The following is an 8,852-nucleotide window of genomic DNA, read 5'->3' as shown; positions in this document are numbered from 1 at the left end:
AAATAGACCACATAGTGGGTCACAAAGCAAGCCTCAACAGATACAAGAAGATTGAAATAATCCCATGTATCTTGTCTGATCACCATGGAATAAAGCTGGACCTCAACAATAACAGAAATAACAAAAAGCCTACACACACATGGAAACTGAACAACTTGTTACTAAATGACAGCTGGGTCAGGGAAGAAATAAAGAAAGAAATTAAAGTCTTTCTAGAAATCAATGAAAATGAAGACACAACATACCCGAACTTGTGGGACACAATGAAAGCAGTGCTAAGAGGAAAGTTCATAGCACTAAGTGCCTTCAAGAAGAAAATCGAGACAGCTCATTCAAGCACCCTAATGGCTCACTTAAAAACCCTAGAAAAAGAAGAAGCAGACACACCAAGAAGGAGTAGACGGCTGGAAATAATCAAACTCAGGGCTGAAATCAATCAATTGGAAACAAATAAAACAATTCAAAGAATCAATGAAACCAAGAGCTGGTTCTTTGAGAAAATCAACAAGATCGACAAACCCTTAGCCAGGCTAACTAAAAGGCAGAGAGACACCACCCAAATCAACAAAATCAGAAATGAAAAGGGGGATATAACTACAGACACTGAGGAAATCCAAACAATCATTAGGACTTACTTCAAAAGTCTATATGCCACAAAATTTGAAAATCTAAATGAAATGGACAATTTTCTTGATAGATTTGACTTACCAAAGCTGAACCAGGACCAGGTAAATCAACTAAATAGACCTATATCCCCCAAAGAAATAGAAGCGGTCATCAAAAGTCTCCCATCCAAAAAAAGCCCAGGACCAGATGGCTTCAGCGCAGAATTCTACCAGACCTTCAAAGAAGAGCTAACACCAATTCTCTTCAAACTATTCCACAAAATAGAAACAGAAGGAATATTACCAAATTCATTCTATGAAGCCACAGTCACCTTGGTACCTAAACCTCACAAAGACTCAACAAAGAAAGAGAATTTCCGGCCAATCTCCCTTATGAACATTGATGCAAAAATACTTAATAAAATACTTTCAAACCGAATCCAAGAACACATCAAAGATATTATCCACTATGACCAAGAAGGCTTCATCCCAGGTATGCAGGGGTGGTTCAATATACGGAAATCCATCAATGTGATCCACCATATTAACAAACAGAAAGAAAAAAACCACATGATAATCTCCCTAGATGCTGAAAAAGCCTTTGACAAAATCCAACATCCATTCATATTTAAAGTATTGGAGAGTTCAGGGATACAAGGCACATATCTAAACATAGTAAAGGCGATATACAGCAAGCCTATAGCCAACATCAAACTGAATGGAGAGAGACTTAAAGCAATCCCACTGAAATCAGGGACAAGACAAGGCTGCCCACTCTCTCCATATCTCTTCAACATAGTGTTGGAAGTCCTTGCTAGAGCAATAAGACAGTTGAAGGAGATCAAGGGGATACAAATTGGAAAGGAAGAAGTCAAATTATCACTATTTGCAGATGATATGATAGTATACGTGAGTGACCCCAAAAACTCTACCAGGGAACTCCTACAGCTGATAAACACCTTCAGCAAAGTGGCAGGATACAAAATTAACTCAAAAAAATCAGTAGCCCTCCTGTATACAAAAGACAAAAGGGCTGAGAAAGAAATTAAGGAAACAACACCCTTCACAATAGCCACAAATGACATAAGGTACCTCGGAGTAACCCTAACCAAGGAAGTCAAAGACTTGTATGAAAAAAATTTCAAATCTCTGAAGAAAGAATTAGAAGAAGATATGAGAAGATGGAAAGATCTCCCATGCTCATGGCTTGGTAGGATTAACATAGTAAAAATGGCCAAGCAATCTACAGATTCAATGCAATGCCCATCAAATTACCAACACAATTCTTTACAGACCTGGAAAGGAAAATTCTCAACTTCATATGGAATAACAAGAAACCCAGAATTGCTAAAACAATCCTCTACAATAAAAGATCTTCTGGAGGTATCTCCATCCCTGATCTTAAGTTGTACTATAGAGCAACAGTTTTATAAACTGCATGGTACTGGCATAGAAACAGAATGGTGGATCAATGGAACCGAACAGAGGACCCAGAAATAAACCCACACACTTATGGACACCTGATCTTTGACAAAGACGCCAAAACCATATAATGGAAAAAAGATAGCAGCTTCAACAAATGGTGCTGGTCTAACTGGATGTCTACATGTAGAAAAATGAAAATAGATCCATACTTGTCACCCTGCACAAAACTGAAGTCCAAGTGAAACAAAGACCTCAACATAAAACCAGACACATTAAATCGGCTTGAAAAAAAAGTGGGAAATACCCTAGAACTCATTGGTACAGGGGAAAACTTCCTGAACAGAACACCAACAGCACAGGCTCTAAGAGCAACAACCAATAAATGGGACCTCATGAAACTGAAAAGCTTCTGTAAAGCAAAGGACACCGTCATCAAAACAAAGCGACCACCTACAGATTGGGAAAGAATCTTCACCAACCCTTTATCTGACAGAGGACTCATATCCAGTATATATAAAGAACTAAAGAAGCTGAAAAGCAGCAAACCAAGTAATCCACTATAAAATGGGGAACAGAGCTAAACAGAGAATTCTCTGTAGAGGAATACCGAATGGCAGAGAAGCACTTAAAGAAATGCTCAACCTCACTAGCCATTAGGGAAATGCAAATCAAAACAACCCTGAGATTTCACCTTACACCCATGAGAATGGCCAAGATCAAAAACTCAAGTGACAACACATGCTGGAGAGGTTGTGGAGAAAGGGGAACCCTTCTCCACTGCTGGTGGGAATGTAAACTTGTACAACCACTCTGGAAATCAATCTGGCGCTTTCTCAGACAACTAGGAATAGCGCTTCCTCAAGATCCAGCCATACCACTACTGGGCATATATCCAAAAGAGGCTCAAGTACACAAAAATGACATTTGCTCAACCATGTTTGTAGCAGCTTTATTTGTAATAGCCAGAAGCTGGAAACAACCCAGATGCCCCTCAACTGAAGAATGGATGCAGAAATTGTGGTACATCTACACAATGGAATATTATTCAGCAATGAAAAATAAGGAAATCCTGAAATTTGCAGGTAAATGGTGGGATCTGGAAAGGATCATCCTGAGTGAGTTGTCCCAGAAGCAAAAAGACACACATGGTATATACTCATTCATATAGACATACAACATAGGACAAACCCACTAAAACCTGTGCATCTAAAGAAACTAAGCAAGAGAGAGGACCCTAACTAAAACGTCCAATCCCCATCCAGAAAGGCAAAGAGGATGGACATCAGAAGAAGAAGAAAACAGGAAACAACCTAGGAACCTACCACAGAGGGCCTCTGAAAGCCTCTGCCCTTCAGACTATCAAAGCAGATGCTGAGCCGGATGGGCAACTGTTGGGCAGGTGAACGGAATTTTAGGTAAGAACTGGGAAATAGTAAGAGCTGGAGAGGACAGGGTCTCCACAAGGAGAGCAACAGAACAAGAAAACTTGAACATTGGGAACTTCCCAGAGACTCATACTCCAACCAAGGACTATTCATGGAGATAACCTAGAACCCCTGCACAGATGTAGCCCAGGGCAGTTCAGAGTCCAATTGGGTTACATAGTAATGTGAAGAGGGACTGCCTCTGACATAATCTGATTGGCCTGCTCTTTGATCACCTCCCTCTGGGGGGGGGGGGGGAGCAGCCTTACTAGGCCACAGTAGAGGACAATACAGCCACTTTTGATGTGAACTGACAGACTAAGATCAGAAAGGAGAGGATAACCTCCCCTATTAGTGGACTTGGGGAGTGGCATGCAAGCAGAGGGAGGAGGGAGGGTGGGATTGGGAGGGGAGGAGGGAGGGGCTTATGGGGGGGATGCAGAATGAATAAAGTGTAATTGATGAAAAATTTAAGAAAAAAGGGAAAAAAATAATTTAAGAACCTTAAATGACTTTCAAAATTGGAGGAAAACATGGAGTTAGTCAATTGGCATGGAGCACGTCTCGCCCCTGGGGGCAATGGTCTTTTCAACCTACTCAGACCTCGGATACCACCACTGCTAGTTCTAGAACTGACGCAGGATGTTCCAACGAGGGGTTAAGGCTTCTCATAATATTTCCTATAAGCCCACACCTGTTTGTCTATATCCCCCATTTTTATTCATTATTAGCCAGATAGAGCCAAGTAATTGTGGTAATGATACTTGCTTTTTTGCCCAATGCTGGAATGCTAGTAAATTTAGGTATGCCCTGGTTACTGGCATGCCTCACTGGGTGCCTGTGCCCATTGATGCCCCTCACGCTATGACTCTCTTCAGACAGAAAAGGGATCTTGGAACTACAGCCACCATTGTTACTACCATCTCATTGACGGCTGTTGGAGCTACCACCAGGGCATTAGCCATGAGTCATACTGGGCAGACTGCTCAGACCCTGAATAATCATTTAGCCAATGTAGCTCATGCCTTAGTTGTACATAAAGGAATTAATGCTCAACTAAAAGGAAGCTTGATGGTGTTCAATCAGAGGATTGACCTCTTGCAGGAGCAAATTGATACCCTATGGCAAATCGCTCAACCTGGCTGTCAATGAAAGTATGCTGGACTTTGTGTCACTAGCATACAACATGAGAATTTTTCCTGTGCTGCAAATCTGTCTAAACAATTGTCGAGCTATATTTTAGTTAATTGGACTGGAGAATTCGATACTACGATGGAGCAGCTGAGAGTGGCCATTGTCACAGTAAATTCTACCAGAGTGGATGCAGGACTAGCCACAGGATTATCAACATGGATTGCTGCAGCCATGAATCATCTGAAGGAATGGGCGGGCATGGGAGTGTTAGCAGGCCTTCTGGTGTTGGTCTCCTTGGTTTGCCTGTGGTATATATGCAAGATTAGAGTCTCACAACAGTGTGATGCAGCCATGATCATTCAGGCCTTTACAGCCATTGAAGCAGGACATTCTCCCCAAGCATGGTTGGATACCATAAAAAGCTAAAATGATACGCTCAGGATGCGAGGCTAAGCACTGCGCTCAGAGTCAGCCGCTTTGTACCCAGAGAAGAGCATGTCTGATTGCATGCGGGTTGATGCCCCAGGTCCCGCCTCTGAGAAAAAGGTATCAGACGGGTCTGATGCTCTTTGGGTGGATGACACCTAAATGAACATCTGTACAAAGTCCCAATTTATTTCTAATATCAGAGATCAGACCTCTACTATTGCCTGATGCGTCTAAAACAAAAAGGGGGAACTGTAGAGAGCTGCGGAATGCTATGCCTTAAAAATGGAGCTGGTTTCCACCTTCCACCTTCCCGATGGTGAGGGCTCTCTGTCACATACAACTCCACATTTGGCTAAGGCCGAGGATCTGGCTTGCTTCCATGTATGTGGACCTATCTGCATTGCCCCCGTGGCACGCCTGGGTTGGCTACCCAGAGGCTATTTAAGCTGGGGGCTGGCTTTCCCCGGGGTCCGAGGATTGTTCAATGTTCCTGAATAAACTGCATAAAAAAAAAAAAAAAAAAAGGAGAAGCTATGTAACAGGGAGGGCCCAAGGGAGCATGCTTGAATCTCCCTCAGAAAGGGAAATGTAGAAAATGTCAGAAGTGGATAAAGAGAGAACACTGGGTGAGAAAGGGGGTGGGATGGGAATAATGGTAGGGAGAAGGTGGGGGAGAACAGGGGTGGGACGTAGGAGGGCTGAGAGAGAGAAAGGAAATCAATGTGGGGAAGACTCTGTGGGACCACCTGGAGACCTTTGACCTGTAGACTCCTGGTAGGATATGGCTGTGACTTTAGCAGAGACTCCTAGCTGTGGGAGATATGGAGAATGATGAGGATACCTCCTATACTCAGGCAGGACCTCCAGCAGAGGGAGTGGGACACCAGCCCATACACAAAATCTTCAACTCAAAATTTACACAACCAAGAAGTAGTGGAGGGATAAAGACCGAGCAGAGATTGAGGGAATGTCCAAGCAATGACTGGCCCAACTTGTGACCCAACCCATGGGAGAGAGCCAACCCCTCACATTATTAACAATATGATTCTACTCTTGCAGACAGGAGCTTAACATAACTCTCCTCTTGGATCCTCCACCTAACAGTGGATGGAATCAGATGCTGAGACCCACAGTCAAACATTAGGCAGAGCTCGAAGTGTCTTGTGGAAGAGTTTGGAGAAAGATAGAGGGACCCAGAGGGAGCAAGAACTCCACAAGAAGATCAACAGAGTCAACTAACCAAAGACCATGGGGGTCACAGATCCTGAAACACCAACCAATGAGCAAGCGTTGACTGAACTTCTGTTCCCTACACATATGTAGCTGATGGACAGCTTGGTCTTCATGTGGGTTCCCTAGCAATTGGAAAGGGAGCTGTCTCTGACATGGACTCGGTTGCCTGCTTTTTGATCACTTCTCCTTAGCTAGAATAGCTTTTGGGGCCTCAGGTGAAGAGGTTGTGTCTTGTCCTTATCAGACTTGTTGAGCTGGAGCTCGTTGGTGGGGCAGAGTCCTCTTTTCTGAGGAGAAGAAGAGGTAAGAAAGAGGGAAGAGGGCAGAAGGTTGAGACTGGAAGGAGAGAAGCAAGGAGGCTATGATAGGAAAGTAAGTGAATTTACTTATTCATTATATTTTCATTATCTAGCTCATAAAGATTCTGTTGCGTTTTTTTCTAAATCCTTTGGCTTGTCCCCATTTATTGTTTGTATCATAAACAATATATTTTAATTTCACTATGTTATTTTAATTAAATTATTATCATTTAATTAATGTATAATTTGAGGATATTAATATATGTATGTATGCATACATATGTAGAGAATATATTTTAATATATTTCAATTTCACTATATGTTATTTTAATTAAATTATTATCATTTAATTAATGTATAATTTGAGGATATTAATATATGTATGTATGCATACATATGTAGAGAAGAAGAAAGTATTCCATCCAGTACAGTTCTGGGTGACTTGGGCACTGGTTTTATTTGTGATACAAACAATAAATGGGGACAAGCCAAAGGATTTAGAAAAAACCGCAACAGAATCTTTATGAGCTAGATAATGAAAAACAATAAAAAATATTGTACAAACTGGAAAGGAGATTTTTTTTCCAATGCAAGGTTAGAAGGGTACAAGAGGAGCAAAATTGAAAGTAAAAATGTCACCTCCTCAAGGATGAGCACCTCTGGCCTCAGCTACACATCTAAAATGCTTTTATATGCACCGCTAAGCCTTTTCAGAAAATTTGCCAACAATATGATAATAACCCACACAACAAGCTTTCAGTATAGATTTCAGGCTCAATCTTTTATGAAGAGTTAACTGTCAACTTAAATGTTATTTAAAATTATAGGAGGAGTAGGGTAGTATGACTACTCCTCACAATAATTTATCTTCTATCTTATATACTTAAACAAAATTTAAAATTGTGCAAAGATAACCTTACTGGTACAGAATGTTTTTGGGGTTCCACAAAAAAAAAAAAAAATTCAAGAACAATTCAAGGTCATGATTTCTAGGTGAGATGTTATGTCTAGCCAATTGAATGACTTGGCTGGAGTAAGTCACTAAAGTTGAGGCTGTTTGTATTTTTTTTCCTCAGGGTGCTGAAAAGCCATCGTGGATACCTTAAACACTGACTCAACTTGAACAAGATGGACAAAGAGGTTCCAAAAAAAAAAAAAAGACAAAGAACGGAGTGACAGAGTCTTTGAACCAAAAGAACAAAGGCTGCATACCAGTGATGACTCAGATAAAGAAATTAGTGACTGAGGGAAAAGAAAAAATCTCATTTGAAGAGTATGTCCACAGCATTGCTATTTTTGATATATTTTCTTTGTTGAATTCTTCTGTTACTGCTGAGACATACTGGGCTTATATACCTGATCCTCCTGTGTTTCACTTTGTTAAGTGGGAAAAGAAAAATATTTCTAATGATATAAATGACTATGAGACCTTGGGTGCTCCCACTGCTAATCATATTATTCCCCAAAGAAAAACTGTCAAATGTCAATTTAAGTTTTTATGGTCAAGCTTTATGTGATAAATTATTAACTATTCAACATTCAAAGTGAGATAAATTACACTCTTCCAAAACTCTTATTTCTGCCTTATTGTGGACATTGGTATTTCTACACAGTTTACATAAGAAAATGGTCCACCTTTCATGATCTTGTTTTCCTAGTAAAAATTTTTTAAAAATGTGAAAACAATGTTAAAAACTTTGTTTCCAAGTTCTAGTTCAATAATAGCAATTCATAGTAAAATAATTTAGTTGACAATGAAAGAGATTGAAGCTAGAATGAACTGTAAATTAACAGAAAAATTTTAATGCTAATAAAACTGTCAGAACCAGAACAAGATCAAAAGTGAAGTGCTAATCTTTAAAACCCTAAGTCATTTCTTGATGCTACATAATTCCTTTTTACCAAAAAAAGAAAAAAGATGATGTTCAGTTTCTCATATTTTTACATATTATTACACTACTTCATAAACTTCTCTGTGTGCAGCCTCATCTGTTTTCATTATTGTTGTTGTTGTTGTGTTTATAATATGTTCCTTATTTCCTTTTTTCCTATGAACCCATTTGTTTTCTGGATCCTATAGTTTGTATTTTTCTATCCACACTACTTTATGGAATAATATTACCATTGTTTTTTATTTCCTTTCTCTTCCAAAAACTCTTAACCATTTTATTTGTTGTGTCAGAAAGATGAGTGTTATTTGCTGTTGTCATCTGATAGAAAACAGAATTTTCTATTTAACATACTATATCCCAAGTTCCTTAATTTTTAGCTTGCACATTTCTGTCTGAGTTGTGTATACTGTT

The sequence above is a fragment of the Meriones unguiculatus genome, assembly GCF_030254825.1.
Source record: "Meriones unguiculatus strain TT.TT164.6M chromosome X unlocalized genomic scaffold, Bangor_MerUng_6.1 ChrX_unordered_Scaffold_30, whole genome shotgun sequence".
Lineage (NCBI taxonomy): Eukaryota > Metazoa > Chordata > Mammalia > Rodentia > Muridae > Meriones > Meriones unguiculatus.
The sequence above is the reverse complement of the archived record's forward strand: the minus strand, read 5'-3'. Positions refer to the sequence as shown.